Below are 20,133 nucleotides of genomic sequence, written 5' to 3' on the forward strand. Positions count from 1 at the left end.
TGATCGGGACATCCCTAGTCAAAATGGCTTCAAATGTATTCAGTATTTTATGAACATGTTTTAATTGGGGGGTCCTCTAGGGGGGTCCAGGGGTATGCCTTCCCGGGAAGAATGTTTTGAACATTTTAAAGTAAAATGCTTCAATCTGGTGCACTTTGAGCACACAATTACTAGAGACCTGATCTAGGGGGTACAACTCTAAACACCCATATGAAAAAGATCGGTTTACATTTTAATAATCAAATAAGTATATGAACATAACCAATAACCTACCATAGCCAATAACAAATAAATAAAATTAATTATCTAAACACTCAGAGTCCTTTACCTCACTGAGCCTCTCAGTCTGACAGGAGAGCTCTCCTCCACCCTGGTTGTAGAAACATCTACTTCTTATATCCGTTAGCGCAGCTAGCACCAGATTCTAATAACAACAGCGCCGGTACCGGTACGCTCTCTCGCTCCCACGCTCACACTTTGGCTGTGAACTGCGGGCGCCTGATAAGCCAACATCCCCCACTTTCATCACTTACAGCGACCATCGTACAGGGCAAATGAAAATTGGAACGGCGTGAAAAGGGTTACATTTACTTAATTATGAATGTTGTTACATCAACGGCGAAAATTAGGATGAGTGCCTAGGGTCAAAAATGTTTTTTCCCCTCCCAGAGGTACCAGCGCAGCGCCCCCCAGATCTGGCGTAAAAAATCGGCCCTGCCAGTACATACAGTGGCAATTAGAGATGTCCCGATCCGATCACGTGATCGGGGATCGGAGCCGATCACGTGATTTTCAAAAAATCGGGGATCGGGAGAAAAAAATCGGGGATCGGGATTTTTTTTTTTTTTTTTTATATAAAATATTTTTCTTTTATTTAATGTTACAAAACAAAAATGACCATGTTCACATCTTAAAGTCATCCTGAGGACTTCGTTTTGGTTTAAAATTACACAACATCATGTATGTGTTGCTTTCTTTGGGCTTGTTTTCAGACCTGGTTGCTTATTTCTCTCAAATCTGGCAACAGAGTGGGCGCAGTGTCTAATAGTAGCAGTAAGCTAACGAGAGGCTACGTTCAGCTGGTGACTCGGGAGTCGGGACAGAGAAAATGTCAGGAGTTTGGAAGTATTATCAAATTGAAAGCGAAGGCAGTGTAACAGCCAGATGCAATGTTTGCAAGGCGGAGGTTCCGCGTGGTGGAAAGAACAGAGCTACGTTCAACACGACCAATCTAATACGCTACCTGAGAAACAAACACCAACAACAACACGGCGAGTACACAGCGGCCACTCGGGTAACGGCACTGACACAACCGACACTTTCAGAGACTTTTAAAAGGAAAGAGAAATTGCCCCAGAACAGTGAAAAGGCCAACACAATAACAGCCAAGATAGCTGACTTCCAGCCGTTATCTGTTACCTTTTCTTTCTCTTAACGTATTGCATAAAGATCGGATCGGAAAAAATCGGTATCGGCAGATTGTCAAAATCAAATGATCGGAATCGGATCGGGAGCAAAAAAAGGTGATCGGGACATCCCTAGTGGCAATGTCTCAAGATTTAGCAAAAATACACCTTTATTGAACATACAGTAACACAAATACTACAAATCCACAAAACAAACAATCAAAAATGAAAAAGGGTCGCTGCAGATTTCAGCAGCGGCGCTGCGCCGCCACTATTTGTATATAGGGGAAACACTGCACCGCCCAGAGCCCGACTGGTGCTGCGTCATTCTCCCCAACGCCGCTCACAATAACAACAACAATGGGGGGTTGCGTTGGGTCGATGATCGTGTTGCGTTTAATCATACGAAGTCAGATTTAAGAACTACTTCTCCAACCTTATACTTTTCTCCAGAGTGCCATGGTTCATTATTATGTGGTTCAGCGGCATTTACCAACTGCTTTATCCCCCATCCCCATAAGTGAATGTGTGTCAGTCTGAATTGACGCTGTTTGGCATCACAACGCTGTTATGAAAGTTTCTCTGGTATAAAATGGGTGATGTTAGCATAGCAACCGAAGCTAATCGGACTATCTTGACTACTTGTTGCTATCCTATTGTGGCATTAGCTGTTTTTACAGGTATATTTTACCGGCGTATTTTTCATTATGATTCTACTTGTGATAGTCGGACATGGCAACCTGTGCAGCCCATGTATTGATTCCATCCGATAGCTGCTATCATACAAAACAAAATGTCTGTCGGCTCTCCACAATGATCAATAACAGCGAACGGATGATCATTGAAGTAAGGTAAAAAATAAATAGAATCAGTCTAAGCCTGGTTAGTGTTTCCTGACTTTATAAAGTTTTTTTTTTTTATTAAGTGTGTGGTTGCGTTCTAGTCACTTTGCTCAACAACAACTTTTATTTGCCGTACTCGCCATGAACTGTTATTGCTCGTTAATCTCTCCCCCCTCCGACGTAAGCGTGAAGTATTGGTTCTTGCCGGGCAGTCGAGTGGGGCCAGCTAAGTACCGGTTTTCGGTGCTTAGAGGCAGCTCCGCTGCGGTGGAAACAGAAAGAACCAGAGCTAAATCAGGCTCTAGCTCGGAACCGGCCCTGGAACTGCTTTGGTGGAAAAGGGGCATGAGTGTATATGCAGGGGTGCACATAACTGGTACGCATGCGCGGCAAAAATCTGAAATGCGTACCATCACTTGTCACTAAGCGCCTTTGCGTAGCGACGTACTTGTGAAGCTTTTCCAGAAGGCGCTTAGATCACTGGCCGACAGTCGGTCTCCGTGTGCACAGACGGGGCTGCTGTTAACGTCGGTCTGTACAATGGAATTGTGCCAAAATGACGCCAACCGGCTGCGGAGGGAGACTCCCCTGTGCACATTCTGCACGCTCAGCACCCCGTCCCGTCCCGTCGGCGTTCGCGACACAGAGGGCTTCATCACATAAGTTGGAGTACCAAACACTGACCCCTGGTACTCATCTGAGTACCTCACTGAGAAAGTTATGTGCACCCCTGTGTATATGTCAGCATTGATGTTCTGTTGGTGCTAGTTTTATATCTGTTTGTGTCTGCAGATGCACCAGACGAGGATCCAGCAGCAGCAGCAGATGGTGCAGCTCCAGCAGCTGCAGCTCCAGCAGCAGCAGCATGCCCAGGCTCAGGCCCAGGCCCAGGCCCAAGCTCAGGCCCAGTCCATTCAGCACATGGTCCAGCAGCAGCAGGTTCAGGCTCAGCCTCAGCCTCAGCCTCAGCCTCAGCCAGGGCAGATGCCTCCACACGCACAGCAGCAGCAGCAACAACAGCAGCAGCAGCAGCAGCAGCAGCAACAGCCCGGTATGGTGCCTCAGTCTCTGGCCGGACAGATGACTTCCGCTCAGCACGTTCCCATCAGCTCGCTCAGTCAGCAGCAGCAGCAGCAGCAGCAGCAGCAGCACCAGCTAAAGATCCAGGCCTTCCAGGTGAGACAGAGCAGCCCCCTTAACACCTGAAACTTCTGTTGGAGTCCTCTTCGAATCAACTGCATCACTGTTGACAGAATATACTCAAGCAATTTGGGGATTTGATTTGGTTCACTATTAACTGTGTGGTCAAGGAGTGCCATAAAATAAAGAAGATTATTCTGTAAAAATAATAATATCGGAAATATACAATTTGATACATACAAAATAAGTAAGTATTTAAGAAAATTGAAAAAAAAGGTAAATATAAAGACAAATAAATTAAGGATTAATCAAGAAAAAAAATTATAGGGGAAAAAAGCCTCAAATAAATGTCAATAAAAGACTTGGAAATATAAAGCAAAGATAAATAAAGTAACAATTTGATAAATAAAAAATGTCGAAATGTAACGACGAATCAAATAAGAAATAATTAAGTAAATAAATAATGTGGTAATATAAAGACTATTAAATAAGATAAAAGTAAGTAAATTAAGATCAAAGTAAATCAAACATTTAGTAATAAAAAAGTAAATACAAATGTAGACTTATAAACTAATAATTAAAATAAGTTAATGAAATGTGAAATACAAATAAATACAAGAACAAATAGGTTAGTAAAAATGAATTTATTTTCCATTTATTTTTTATATATTAATAAATGAATTGTCATTTTGTAATATACATTTTTGGGTTAATTATTGTAGAGGAAACGTCTGTATAGCAGCAATGCAGGAGGAGTCACGGGAAGAGCAGGAGCTTTGATGTCAAACACTGATGGTTTATTTGGAGCTTTGGCCGGAGGATTCACATCACAAGTCCAAGAGCCAGAGGTTCTGACTTCACGGGAGAGTTGCCACGTCAATTCTGGAGCGCCTCTCTCTCGTTTGCCCATTTAACTGGTTTCGCAGAGAGTAATCAACATATTTGAGAAGATAGCCTAAACAGTTGGGAACACTGAGTTACTTGCGTCTGACACTTATGGCCTCGAAGATTTCACACCTTGGAGTCCACAAACACAGAGAAGGAAGTGTCCCAGTGTACCCACAACAATACACCATCTGTGACCGAGGGTTGCCCGGTCATAGAATGGGAACAACAACATTATGGCTGAAGCAGCCGATCTCCTTAAAGGAGATAGCAGACGTCAGGGTTGGTCATGCACGTCATATCTAGGAGTCTAGGACAATTATTTCCCTAACAATTATTATAATGTAATCTATCTCAATCTTTTTATAGTTCCTTAATATTTTCCTTACTGGTTTGGATTTATTTATTTTTGCTTCCAAAAACCCAAATGTGTTGGTCAAACTTGAGCCTGATGAATCACAACTCAGGGTTCCAGCAGTATGCTTACCCCCCCTCCTCTGCTTGCATGCTTTGCCGTGTGTGTGTGTGTGTGTGTGTGTGTGTGTGTGTGTGTGTGTGTGTGTGTGTGTGTGTGTGTGTGTGTGTGTGTGTGTGTGTGTGTGTGTGTGTGTGTGTGTGTGTGTGTGTGTGTGTGTGTGTGAAAGCAGGCCCGTGCAGCCTTGCAGCAGCAGCAGGTCCAGCAGCAGCAGCAGGCAGCTCAGCAGGCAGCACAGCAGGCTGCCGCGCAGGCGCAGATCAACGCAGCCGCTGCAGCTGCTGCCGCCGCCCCGGGGCAGGTGAGACTGCAGACGCCTCAACCTCAGGTGCTTTATGTGTAAAAACTCTGAATGTAATCACTAGGGTTAGGAACTGAAACTAGGTTCCAGATGAGAACCGATAAGAAAATGCCGGGTACCGGGTACCCATACAAAATACACCTTTTCGGTTCTGCTAAACAATAAGTGTCGCTATGCAACCGGGTGAGGCCACAAAGTATAGCGCAGCATTATGCATTTGTTTACATGCCCACCGGAACCCCGAGGCATTACCAACAGATCAACGCACAATCAACCCATACAGGACATCTCTTTCTCCACATTAAGTGTTAGACATTAGAGTTGACTATTCTTGTCTGTCACATAAGTGGCGCAACTGATGCGGTATTGCGCTAAGCGGAAATTATTTTTGACCGGACACTTTGACCGGAGAGATTTAGATTTCTTCAGCATATTTTACCGGTCGTAGTCCGGTAATTACCGGCTAACGGGAACTCTGCTGAATACTCCAGGTACTTACCCATCAGTTAATGGGGCTCATTTTTATTTTGCTTCAGTTTATAATCGTAAAAGATCGAAAAGTTCAGATTCATTTTCGTGTCCGGTTACACTTCCCTCGCGTTTATGTCCTTATCGATCAGATCCAGCTCTCCTGATCGGCCTTTATAGAGAGCCCCGATCAAACTATTAAGAGTGAATATCGGCCGATAATGATCGCCGTGCTGTCGGAGCATACCTAATTATTACCGGACATTTTGACCGGCAGGTTTTGAATTTACAGTTTTTTAAATAAATGTTAGCAGCAAAAAACCGGTAAATATCGGAAACCCTGGTATGTATTTATATTAGGCGCTTTCACACCAAGTACTTTTCCCAGGAATAGTTCCTGGAACTTTTATTTCCCAGAACTATCTAGTAAATCGCGTTCACACCGGAATAAATCCCTGAGGGAGGATTAGGCAAATGAAGCCGCTGACGTCACTTCTTCTTCTTCTGCTTTGGGTTACTGGCAGGCCGCAAACAACTTCACGGCGTTTACTGCCACCCGAAGTCCCGGAGCCCCCCGGGTAACTCGCCAGAAGCGCCGACACCTCCTCATCGCTCCACCGATCCCACGCTTTATTTTGTGTTGCCATAAGTTAGTCTCTCTCCGTTGGTGCGCTGGGCTAATGCTAAAAAAATATATTTTTGGTGTGAACGCAACACCCCAGGAACTATCAGAACTATTTCTGGGAAAAGTACGCCTAATGGCTTTGGTTCATGTCCAAACGCACCATAAGGCATCAGGGTTAGAGTGGAGGATAGGGGCTAACGTGTGTCTGTATGCTCACCTGTCCTCTGAAGTTGGTTCGTCCCGGGATGATTCCAGCCCGGATGCCTCGAGCCCTGAATCCCTCTATCCCGCCTCCAAACGCTGCAGCTGCCGCCGCGGCTGCAGCTGCCGCAGCTGCCGCCGCTGCTGCTGCCGCCGCTGTGGGAGGACAGCCTATGACACAGCAGGTATTTATCCACACTCTGCCCCTCCCCCATGTGCCTCTGTCTACTGCTAGGGACGTGTATTCTTATGAAAAGATTCAGCACAAAACAGTATGGTGTCATAGAAACAGATTAAAGTATTTTATTATAGAGGGAAAAAACTGGAAAATTGGAAAAAATAATCCCAATATTGTGAGATTCAAGTGGCAAATTTACAAAAAACTAAGTATTCTCTGAGGTTATAAAGTCTGAAATCTGCGAGAACAAAAACCCTCCAAACTTTAAGAAAACAAAACACTGAAATTATTTTTGTTTCCTTTTAAAAAAACAAAACGCCTATTACTATATTTTTAGGTTGCTTTTTTTAAAATCCAAGCCTTTGCACACATAATAAGGCCACTGTAGGTTAAAATATAAAGAGGGAAGTTATGCCAGAGACATAACTGCAAACTAAGAGGTTTTAATCTAAACTCTCTACAGGAAAGGGAGCAACCACAAGCCTAAAAGGGCCCTTTGAAGCGAATGTGTCCGGCCCCCTGGAGGAGTAAAAGGTCTTAAAGTTATTCAATGTGAATGTAATACTGAATTGGCCTTATCCTTTTATCACTTCCCTTAGGTACAGCAGCACTCGATGATGTCATCGCCCTCACCTGTGCAGGTGCAGACGCCACAGTCGATGCCCCCCCCTCCCCAGCCGTCACCTCAGCCCCCCAGCTCACAGCCTAACTCAGCCAGGTACTACTAGCTGTATCATAATTATAATAACAACATAAATAATAATTATGACAGTAATAAACCCTTATGCCTCACTAAGGACATCTTAAAATGTTTAATAATTCTGTTTGTGTACATACATTTGTCATTCATTAAGTAAGTATACATCAGTTCCTATATTAAGTGTATATTTAATAGTTAATCCAAACTACACTCAGTCAAAAATGCCAAAATTAAAAATGTATAAAATCCAGTTTTATTTATTATATCAGGCTTTTTTAATTTAATTTAATTTCAAACCTTTATTTAACGAGATTGGTCCCATTGAGATCATAGATCTCTTTTTCAAGGGAGACCCCTGCGCTTTGCATCTAAAGCCCTGGCTTTAAGATGCAACTGTATACTATTTTCAGCCAGATGGAGACATTTTCTCATGTTCGCTCTATTACAAAAAAGACATGCTATTTTCTTGGTGTCCTGCACAGAAAATGAAAATGTATCAAATTCAATGTTGGTGCTAATTATTGACTTATCACAAACTGCGAAAATATATTCAATCTAGTATTTAATATAGGCCTACAGGAGATAACAGCATTATGTAAACAACCACTGTAAAGTATCCTAGTTTCAGGTGCTACACACAGTTTCTTTTTTTATTTAAAAGTGTTTATTTTTAAGCATTCTATCATTCTTACAGTATTGTTTATTTTATTTAATAAAAAATATTTAGCAAAATCTTTGGCATATTTGTTATCCCGGGTTAAAAAAAACTATCCAAAGAACAAAATGAAAAGAAAAACCTAAAGAACAAATGAAGAGTCTAAAGTTTTGGTCCAACACTCAAACAAACGCCTGGGTTAAAACTCAGAAAATAAATAAATGTGTTGTCGTAATGATCAGCAATAACATTGGTTTATTGATTTGACTTAAAAAAACGTTTTGGCATCAAAGCATCTTTTTGTCCGTCTGTGACGCGGGTTTTAAACTGCTTCCTGTCTGCAGCTCCGGCCCCACACCGTCGCCGGGGGGGTTCCAGCCCAGCCCGTCCCCTCAGCCCTCACAGAGCCCCGCCAACGCCCGGACCCCCCAGAACTACGGAGTCCCCTCACCTGGGCCCCTAAATACTCCAGGTACTTAAACAAACACAGACGCACAGATTAAGAGCTACATAAATCACATTCTATTGAAGTTAGCATTAGCATTTATGCTAACAGTAAACAACTGAAAATACATTAACATTTCTAATAAAAAATAGGAAAGCATTTATATCATATCATGATTGGACAAAAATAAATCGTTATCCCTATATACACACATATATATACTGTATGTGTGTGTATATATATATATATACACATATATATATATATATATCAGTGTGCGAAAAAGTACACGTCCCACCGTCCTGGACGTGTTATTTACAATATCGGACAAGTAGATCTTTCAATTGACTTGTCCGGCGGACAAGTGACGTTTTTCGCCCCGATTTATTGACAAATTATTGATACATTCAGTTTACAAAAGGCAGAACTCATTCGCAAATTGTCCGTGTCCGCCATTGTTCGTTTAGAAATTTTAGTTTTGGTTCTGCTTGTCGATTCCTAAGGAAATGTATCTCGCCGCTTTCTGTACAGTTAGACGGGAGCGGGGCGGGAAGTGTAGCACAGTGGCCGGGTTGGGAAGCAAAACTCGGTTCCGAGTAGGAACAAATAACAATTGTCCGGTACTGGGATTAATAAGAGTTGTGAGGACAGGAGGCCGAGCCCCGCGGACTGCAGCTCTCTCTCTCTATGCTCCGTATCAGCTGATCGCTGCATGGTGCAGCTCAGCGTCTCTCTCTTTTTCTACACACAGTGGATCCGCTGCCTGTTTAACAGCCTCATCTTTGTCAAACTTTCTTATGTTCTTTCTCTAACACATAATGAAGGTTATTAAGCGTTTTAGCTCCTGTGTTGTTAATATTGACCATCATTTCCTTTATGAAGTGAAGCAGCCTCCCTGTCTGTGTCCTCGCGCTGTCCTCTCATCCCCGGACCCCCAGGCTCGGAGGAGCAGGGATGTCAGTATTGTTTATGAAGCAGGGTATAGAAAGTACATTATTGAAATGCTATTTATACTATTTATTAACTTTTACAAACAGTGAGTAGCTGGGCAGCTGCAGCATGTGTATTGCAGGACATGTGTAAGCGTGCAAGTGTCTTTGAGTTGTAGAAAAGCGCTAGGCCTATAGGCTATAAATATAATAATAATAATAATAACTTTATTTGTATAGCACCTTTCATACAGGGGATTGCAGTTCAAAGTGCTTTACATCAGTAAAAAATAAGACATAACATTTGTGTAAAACAAGCAGCAAGAGCAAAGCATAAAGTGGGATAAAATAATTAAAAATAAAAACATGGGGAATAAAACATAGAGAAATAGTGCAATGTCAATCACAGAGAATAGTGCAGTATAATAGTGTAAAATCAGTAAAATGCTTTGGTAAAGAGATTTAAAAATGCCTAATGTATTGGCTTCCCTAATATTGTTGGGTAACATGTTCCACAGTTTTGGGGCGTAGTTTACAAAGGCTGCATCACCGATCTTCTTTTATGACTCTTTCTGGTGACCTCTAATAGACCTGCATCTGATGATCGCAGTGTTCTGGCAGGTGTGTAGTTCATTAGAGAGTCAGCAATGTAGCTGGGTCCTTGTCCATTTAGAGCTTTGTATATGAGGAGAAGCACCTTAAAATCAATTCTAAAAGTTACAGGAAGCCAGTGTAGAGTAGCTAAGACAGGACTAATGTGTTCCCTCCTTTTGGTATTCGTAAGTAGTCTAGCTGCAGAGTTTTGAATGAGCTGGAGTCTTTGTACATTCTCAAACTGCACCACTTAGAACTAACTAAACAATGCAGAGATTATTTTTATATAATTGTATTCAATAACCGTAAGAAATTCAACAGTATGAAGTGATTTGTAAATAGGAATACAGATTTGACTTAATGTTTTCATAAATATATTTTTCTCCCAGTTTGTCATGAGACTGATTTACCCTCTCCAAGAACCGGAATCGAGAACCGAAAATAACCAGAATCGAAAAGCAGAACCGGAATCGTTAAAATCCAAACGATACCCAACCCTATGTGTGATGCAGTAAAATCTTACCCCTCACTTACGTTAGCGGTGTTGTAAAAACCGTGGGAAAATGTAAAAAATACGATGACGAAGAAGAAGATTCCAGTGGCCCCAATTTTTGTCAATTCTGGACAAGTGAAAAATGTATTCGGACAAGTAAATTGCCAAACTCACTTGTCCATGGACAAGTACTCTCTAAAAACTTTTTCTCACACTGTATATATATATATATATATATATATATATATATATATATTAGTGCTGTACAAATTATCGCGTTAACGGCGGTAATTAATTTTTTTAATTAATTGCGTTAAAATATTTAACGCATTTAACGCATGTGCAGAATGGCCCGCCCCATACGTGCCACCAGTGGCAGCGCCAGGGTATGGCTGGGGTAGGCTACACCCATACCAAGAAATGGCTTAGCCCCACCATGAACAATGATGTTAAAGTAAGCAAAATAAAGTCTGCCAACTCGCACGGAGTAAATTGCACAGACATCAGTTAGTAAGATTGATTTCAGTTGCCACGGTTTTGAAAACTTTTGTCACGTAGTGATCGTCTTCTCAATAGAACATCTTTGATAACGGCGTGGTGTTGTTGCAGGAAGTCCCGACCGAGAATACTTTTGCTGTAGGTACAGTAAGATATACACATAACTGGTACGCAGGTTATGTGCGTAATCTGAAATGCGTACCGTCACTTGTGTCACAAAGTGCATTTGCGTACCGACGTACTTGTGAAGCTTTTCCAGAAGGTGGTTAGATCACCGGACGACAGAGTCGGTCTCCGTGTGCACAGATAGGGCTGCTGTTAACGTCGGTCTGTACAACGGACTTGTGCCAAAACTACGCCACCCGGCTGCGGAGGGAGATTCCCCCCCCCTTCACTGGAGAACTGCGCTAAAACAGCTGATCACAACGTTCACACTCTGTGGTGCCCCCCCCCCCCCCCCCCCCCCCCTCTGTCGACTTTCCTGAAGTACTCCCCCGTTGATAGAAATCAACACGTAATGAATTAAGACCCCACGGTTTGATGATTGATAGGTGTGTGGGTTGTCTTTCATTTTGACACACAGAAAAATGTTATAATAAACATAGATACTGTATGTTAAATGGATATATCCGCCTTCTTTCATTTATCTTTCCATTCCCACAACAATATACATAAATAAATAGCATATTTTGGCCATAGTTCGAATGGTGATTAATCATGATTAATTAATTTTTAAGCTGTGATTAATCTGATTACAATTTTTAATCGTTTGACAGCCCTAATATATATATATATATGCTGTATATATACAGTGGGGCAAAAAAGTATTTAGTCAGCCACCAATTGTGCAAGTTCTCCCACTTAAAAAGATGGGAGAGGCCTGTAATTTTCATCCTAGGTACACCTCAACTATGAGAGACAGAATGGGGGGAAAGAATCCAGGAAATCACATTGTAGGATTTTTAATGAATTAATTGGTGAACATAAGTATTTGGTCACCTACAAACAAACAAGATTTCTGGCTCTCACAGACCTGTGACTTACTGCTTAAGCCAGTACATGTCCAGGCCCGTCTGAAGTTTGCTAGAGAGCATTTAGATGATCCAGAAGAGGATTGGGAGAATGTCATATGGTCAGATGAAACCAAAATAGAACTTTTTGGTAAAAACTCAACTCGACGTGTTTGGAGGAGAAAGAATGCTGAGTTGCATCCAAAGAACACCATACCTACTGTGAAACATGGGGGTGGAAACATCATGCTTTGGGGCTGTTTTTCTGCAAAGGGACCAGGACGACTGATCCATGTAAAGGAAAGAATGAATGGGGCCATGTATCGTGAGATTTTGAGTGACAACCTCCTTCCATCAGCAAGGGCATTGACGATGAAACGTGGCTGGGTCTTTCAGCATGACAATAATCCCAAACACACCGCCCGGGCAACGAAGGAGACGTAAGAAGCATTTCAAGGTCCTGGAGTGGCCTAGCCAGTCTCCAGATCTCAACCCCATAGAAAATCTTTGGAGGGAGTTGAAAGTCCGTGTTGCCCAGCGACAGCCCCAAAACATCACTGGTCTAGAGGAGATCTGCATGGAGGAATGGGCCAAAATACCAGCAACAGTGTGTGAAAACCTTGTGAAGACTTAAAGAAAACGTTTGACATCTGTCATTGCCAACAAAGGGTATATAACAAAGTATTGAGATGAACCTTTGTTATTGACCAAATACTTATTTTCCACCATAATTTGCAAATAAATTCTTTAAAAATCAGACAATGTGATTTTCTGGATTTTTTTTTTCTCATTCTGTTTCTTATAGTTGAGGTATACCTAGGATGAAAATTACAGGCCTCTCATCTTTTTAAGTGGGAGAACTTGCACAATTGGTGGCTGACTGAATACTTTTTTGCCCCACTGTATGTATTTGTGATTGTAACAAAATTATGAAATATACATTCCTCTATACCAGCGGTTCCCAACCTGTGGACCGCAAAGGCATTGCAAGTGGGCCACCAAATCATTTGCAAAACATTATGATTTGTGTGGAAACATTTCATTATTAAGATTTTTTTTAATTTGAACCTCTTTTCCTTTCTCTTTCTTGATCCTCTTTAGCAACGGTCTTTACAGTCCTTGACAGCGGTCTGTACTATTGGATTAACAACGTGTCACATGTTCTGAATTGACCAAACAGAATAGAGTATTCAACTAAACTATGTATAAAATAAATATAAAATAAACTATAATAAAAATATCTGTTAGTGATGGCCAGCTCCTTTTCTAATTAAAATAAAAAGTACTCGGAGAACTTTATTTAGCCTCCCTATTGTTTATGGTTGAATGTGGGCCGCGAACATATTTTTGATTCTTAAGTGGGCCCTGAGTTGAAAAAGGTTGGGAACCGCTTCTCGATACAAACACTTACAAACAAGCATTCATTGATTTAAAAGAAAACAAAATACAACACACTAAAACAATATATATATATGTATATATATTCATTAATGCTATTTGAAGATTCAACAATGTGTTATCTCGTAATCAGGATTTTAAAATAAATCAAACTCGTTTTAAATTATATTAAACAACATTGCCAGCCCTCATTAAGAAAACTTCCTTGTCTTCAATACATTTTATAAATCTCTTGCAAAGCGTTAAATCCAGGCTTTTGAGACGCACACAACTTCAAGACTAAAACATTTCCATATTTTATCAGCTTAGCTCAGAATGTTTCAGGTTATCATGGGCAGAAGATTGTGCTCTTAAATCTTCACTTCACTCATGAAATCTCAGATTACCTGGAGTCTTTTCTGTTCCTTCCCTTATCTTCCTGCCCCCCCCCCCCCCACAGGTAACCCCAGCTCAGTGATGAGTCCGGCGGGAGCCACGTCGCTGGAGGACCAGCAGTACATGGAGAAACTCAAACAGCTCTCCAAATACATCGAGCCGCTGCGCAGGATGATCAACAAGATCGACAAAAATGAAGGTCGGACTCAGAGTGCAAAAATGATGTACCCAATGACAGATGATGAGTTGGAAACTTTAAAAAAAGAAGAAGTAATTTATTCACTTCACTCATTGGATAATATATATATTACAGGGTTCGTATAGTCATTGAGAACCTGGAACAGTCATGGAAATTCAAAATGCAAATTCCAGGCCCTGGAAAAATTATGGAGAACAATATTTTTCCCAAAGTTTTGGAAAAGTCATGGAAATGTAACTAAAGTTGCATCAAATATAATTCATATTTTATCTAATCGCCAAAACAGTAATACTATAATGATAATAAATACTGTATCGTATAGTAATGAAATGTAGGGAGGCGTGTGGCGCAGTGGATTAGTGCGTTGGTGTTCGGATCAGGGGAACAGAGGTTCAAACCCCACTGCAGTCAGCATGTCGTTGTGTCCCTGAGACACTTCTCCCCAAATTGCTCCTGTGGGGATTGCCCACAGTATTGAGTATGTAAGTCGCTTTCGATAAAAGCGTCTAACGAGTAACATGTAATGTAATGTTACAATCACGCCCTCTACTCTACAGTGGCTTTAGCCTTTTGGAGCAGCTACTATTTGATATAAGGCTGCCAAGATGCCAGGGAAGTGCAGTTTCAACAATGTATGGCTTCTAAATGATATGTACCAATTAGTGTTAATTTCGTTGACTAAAACTATGACGAAATATGTTCCCCAACGACCTTTTTTTCTATGACTAAAACGAGACGATGACGAGACGGCACCGACGGCAGTAAACAATAACTGTAACAAAATCAACATGCAATATCGTTGACGAAAAACGACGAGACGAAAATGTAGTTTACTAAATAAAAACTATGCCAAAATCTCTCTTTACTTTCGTTGACGAAAAATGAGGAGACGAAATATTATCAAAGATAACGTTACATCTCTGATAGTCAGTTTTTCTCCCAGCAATTCCATTTCCGGTGCTGCGGCAGAGCAGCAGCTGTGTGTCTGTGCTGCGCGTGGCGGTACATTTAAATTGCAGCGGCACACTGAACTGTCAGGAAGACTCGGGTCTAACTCATGAGAGGTTTCTCAATACTCTAATTTCCCCTCCTCGACTCCTCGGTCCTCCGGTAGTGACCCGGAAATGAATTTCAGCGCACCATGTTGAAGGACATCTCATTTCTCTAAATGCACATCGAGGACCGAGCGTCGAGGAGGCTCTCTGGAGGAGCTCTAACCGAGGAGACACTGATGGCTCCTCCACGGATGCATTTCCGGGAACGGTGGAGGCGTGACGCACGGCCGGACTTATCTCAGCCAATGACAGCTCTGCATTCATCCCCTGGATATTATTTTAGTAACTGCTTTCATCGCGTTGCGATGTTTCCAGAGAGAACAGCTGTGAGGTCCGTGCAGAAAGCAGAGCAGTGTGTAAAATATATATCACTCAGTATAACAGGCCTACTCTCTTTATTTGCTTTAGTTTAGTAGATATCTACAAACAAAGAGTCGATATTTTTCTTAGACCATTTAGTGCTTCACATAATAAAATACACAACGACTGTAGCCTGATTATGCTTTAGGAGCTGTAGGTGTGTGTGTGTGTGTGGTACAGTGTGTAGGTGTGTGTGTGGTACAGTGTGTAGGTGTGTGTTGTACAGTGCGCAGATGCGGCGGACAGACAGGTCTCAGTTGGTTTGGTGTCCTTACTTTTAATACGTGTAAATACAACTTTTGGCCCGTAATTTCAATTCCCCATTTCAGCGACCAGAGAGAGGGGGGGGGGGATATATCCAGTCTCTGATTGTGTTACGTTATTATGAGAGTGCTCTCATACTTTAAATTGTATATATTTATATGTGTGTGTGTGTGTGTCCGCATCTGTAGCCTGTTATTGTCTCATTATACCGCACTGTGAATGAATCAAAGTAAATATAGAAGTGGTCTTGAACACATCTGTCCATCAGACAGAGGGCTGCTGCCTCCTGTCATCATTTGGACGTCTCTTTAAAATGACCGCTCAGCGGAGAGGAGTTCTCATTTCTCTAACCGCCTGCTGCTTCCCCTCCTCTCCTCGGCTCCCCTCCTCGGCTCCTCCGCTCGCATCTCCTGAGGGCGGGACTAAGTATCGAGGAGGGGAGTCGAGGAGGGGAGTCGAGGAGGGGACATTTAAGAATTGAGAAGCCTCTATGGTCTAACTAACCTCATTTAACAGAAAATAAAATGGCAACAACAGGGCTTGGGAACAGTGGTCGCGTTAACAGAATACCCCCCCCCCTGTCAGCGCGAGTGAGTGACGAGTCGTGTACAGACTCGCAGGTAATAATGGATTATGACGGCAATGTCCATCAAAATGACTGACAACGAAAAAGTCCAAAGCCACCACTGCTTGGGAGAAAGAAACGATGTGATATTTGGGCCCATTTTCGCTACAATGAGGCGGAGAAAAAAAGCGAATGCATTGTTTCATCAGAAGGGAAGCAATGTGGCCATAACACAGCTGGTAAAACCACCACAAACCTGATACTCTCTGCAAAGCTTCTTAATCATTCAACCTGTGTTTTTCATCAAATAAGATATAATCTTATTGTGAAATAGGTTTGACTAAAATGACAAATTATTAGTTTTGGCTAGACTAGTTTGACTGAAATGTTCTATATAATCTGATGACTAAAAAAGACTCAACCGTTTTCATTGACACAAAGTCGACTAAAATAATTAGTTTTCTTTGACTAAAATAAGTCTAAAATGCTCAGACTTTTAGTGGACTAAAAGTTGACTAAATAAAAACAGGATTAAAGTGACTAAATATGACTAAAACTAAAAAGGAAATTTAACACAGGACTAAACTAAATAAAAAAATAGCTGACGAAATTAACACTAGTACCAATTGTGGTTATCAAAAGACATTGACCCAAGACGTGCTAAATGCAAACTGTGTTACTGATATTTCGAATATGGGCGATGCAGCGCTTGCTAGCCACATGAAAGAAAGAGTCATTTTTTTGGGTCATGGAAAATGAGGTGAAGGTCATGGAGACGTCATTGAAAATCAATGGTGAAAAAGTGTATGCACCCTGATATAATATGACATTTTCCACTTAGCCAGTTATCAGGATAATTTACAAAAAGATAATGTCCAAATATGACCTAAGGATCTTAAAAATAATGATATAACAATTTAAAATATTAATTAAGAATCTCAATTTTAATGACTAAAGATCTTAAAAATAATGACTTAGTATTTCAAAATAATGATATTTATGAAATAATTGTATTTTTAAGAATGACATTTAAGAGTCACAAAGTATCTGAAAATAATGCTTATTTATTTCAAAATGATGACTCAGTATTTAAGAATAATGACAAATCTCAAAATAATGACTTCATATCTCAAATTAATGATTACAAAGAATTTCAATATGTATGTAACATAGTATTTTAAAATAAAGACTTAGTATCTCAAATAAATAACTTAATATCTCATGCATCTAATCTATATATTTTTTGATTTTAGAGTTATTCTGAAAGTAATATCAGTTTTCATCTTGTTTTCTTCTTAGCTGGCAAAAATGGGCTTTCATACAATAGTAAACAAACACTATAGATTATTTGAGAAACAAATTGATAATGATTTACCTATATTTACAACATGTTTCCATTTGAATGTCTGAGTCTACTGTTATACTATTTTAAATGGAGGGATTTTAAGAATGACTTGTTGTTGTGTTAACAGACAGAAAGAAGGACCTCAGTAAGATGAAGAGTCTGTTGAACATCCTGACGGATCCAAACACCAGGTAACAGTTGATCCTCGACGACATCACCAACAACAACACCAACAACAACACCACCTCACAGTTTTTCTTGTGAATAAAATGTGTATCCTCTGAGCTTCAGGTGTCCTCTGAAGACGCTACAGAAGTGTGAAATCGCTCTAGAGAAGCTGAAGAACGACATGGCCGTGGTAAGAAAACCTTTAATCACTTAACATTAACAATAATTACCTGCCCATTCATATTTAGAAGAAGGATGATTCATCTTCACTTCTTATCGTCTCCACCTAAAAGGACCTGTGCACTGTCTTTGCTTTTGTATTAACAATTCAAATCTGCGTAACATGGTTTGAAAGCTACATAATAAGCTAATTAACAGACAGGGTTATGACACTTTAATTTTATACTCAAAGGTATTGATCACGGAGAAGATCGGTAGCTCAAAAGAGTTGTAGCATAGCAAATATAAAGCCAACTGTTTAAAGGGAACCTATCATGCAAAATACACTTTTGTACGTCTTTTATACATGAACATGTGTCCACGGTGTTCCAGGGAACTCACCAAGTGTCAGAAAACACAACCCTCTCTATTTTCCTCCATACCCAAATCTCTAAAAAAGGGGCTGCAACGGATCTGATACAGACTGATCCTGATTTGAACACTGTCCTGACGTCAGGACGGTGGCGCTACGGCTATTGGTCAATTCTCCACCTATCAGGGGAATGAGAGGTTGGGCCACGGCCGGCCATTGCTGCTCGAAAGCGCTGGAGACGCTGTAGTACATGTGCCAGGCCTGTAAGTGGCGCTGTAGTCTGCCACCAAAGCAGGGAAGAAGACTTCCCTTGCATGGTTGCCATGGTTGCCCTTCTGTTTATTCTCCGCTGTGGCTCTTTTTCTCCCTCCCCTAGGCAAGCGTTTGCGCCTCCTGCTTTAAAACAAATGAATAATGACTCTATATAATCATATGTAAGGGATAATGTGCAGCGACGCGGTCATTATGGGGAAAAGAACACCGACAGGCTGATCAGGAGCCCGACGCGAAGAGGAGGGATCTAGATCGGCATGAAGGTGTTATTTTTGAGACGTATTTTTTTTAAATGTCTCCAGAACCATAACGTCGGAGCTTAATGTTACCACTGTCTTTAATAATTCCGGCCCGGGCCCGTTTGATACCGGGGCTCGGTACCCATCCCTACATGGGGAGAGGCGCAGCATATTGCTAAGGAGAGTTCTCATTATTCGCGGGCCAGGAATTTGCAGGCAGCTGTGCCGCTGGCTGTCGGTATACGTACTCTGTGTGTGTTTGTGTGTGTGTGTGTGTGTGTGTGTATTTCGCGGGTTGCTAAATGTTTTGTGCGTGTGTGTTTATGTTGACATGGAGGTTTAATAACTGTGTGCTACACAGAACGTGCAGTCAGTTTCATTTTCATTGCCGTTCGTAGAGTTAGCAGGGTATTTTTATTTTAACTCGTCCCAAATTCGTCCCAACATTTTTTTTTATCCTCCCCGACACTATTTATTTCGACGACGGGACGCCCTTAAACTCGAGCCCTGAATGCAGCTCGCAAGCTTTGTTCACTGAGGGCCACATACAGAAAACCATACTAAGGGCTGGGCCCCTCACTAGAGGTGGGGTATATTGTCTCAAGTTAAGTTTAAAAAAATCAATCAAATGTATGTAAATGATGCTTGATACTTCAATATGCTTTGAGAAAATAAACAGCTCTCCATAGGGCAGGGGTACTCAAACGTTTTTGTTAAAGGTCCAGTTGTGAATTGTATACAAGGTCAATGGTCCGGATCAATGCCAGTAAAGTCTGGCAGTAGAAGCATTAGAAAGTCAAGGTACACTTGCGGTTAACTTGCGGCAATGCGTGTCACGCTTGCGCACACAAGTAAATAGATATTCACGTTCATTCTCACAACGCGTCAGACACAAGAGAATATACATTGAAGGGGACCTATCATGCAAAATGCACTTTGTGATTTTATACATAAATATGTGTCCCCGGCGCGACGGAGAACTCACGCAGCGTCAGAAAATAAAACCCTCTCTCTTTTCCCCAAATCTTTTAAAAACAGGGGTACGACGAGCGGATACAGATTTGCTGCCGATCTGACGTCAAATCGGCAGCGAAACAATGCCTGACGTGTTATGGACGTAATCTCGTCTTTGTTTACATTAGCAAGCCTCGCTAACACTCAGAGCTAACCTGTACTGTAAGCACATGTGTTTAAAAAGCAGGAAATAAAAAAAGGAACTCACCTTGTGATAAACCCGCAAGAGAAAAAGCATTTGAGCTCCATACTGTTTCAGAAATAATCTTTGATGTGGTTTAGAACAGATGGCGTTTTATCACAGCAGAATTTAACTTTATCTCCGGTAGAATTCTTATCAGGCTTTAGCTCCGCCTCCTCTTTTTTTTTTTTTTTTATAAAGCTAAGGACCCAAAATCCGTGTTTCTCTAACAGGGCTGCAAAAGAGGGGTATGAGCAGTATGAGGCATGGCTACAACTGTTGCAAAAAACTTCAGACATGTTTTGTATAGGTATGGCCCT

The 20,133-nt window shown here is 41.3% G+C and overlaps 1 pseudogene; it reads left to right on the forward strand.

Moving 5' to 3' along the window:
- LOC117451075 (mediator of RNA polymerase II transcription subunit 15-like) overlaps nt 1-20,133 on the forward strand; it is a 41,824-nt pseudogene that overhangs the window by 8,289 nt on the left and 13,402 nt on the right.

Source organism: Pseudochaenichthys georgianus, chromosome 8 (assembly GCF_902827115.2).
Source record: "Pseudochaenichthys georgianus chromosome 8, fPseGeo1.2, whole genome shotgun sequence".
NCBI lineage: Eukaryota > Metazoa > Chordata > Actinopteri > Perciformes > Channichthyidae > Pseudochaenichthys > Pseudochaenichthys georgianus.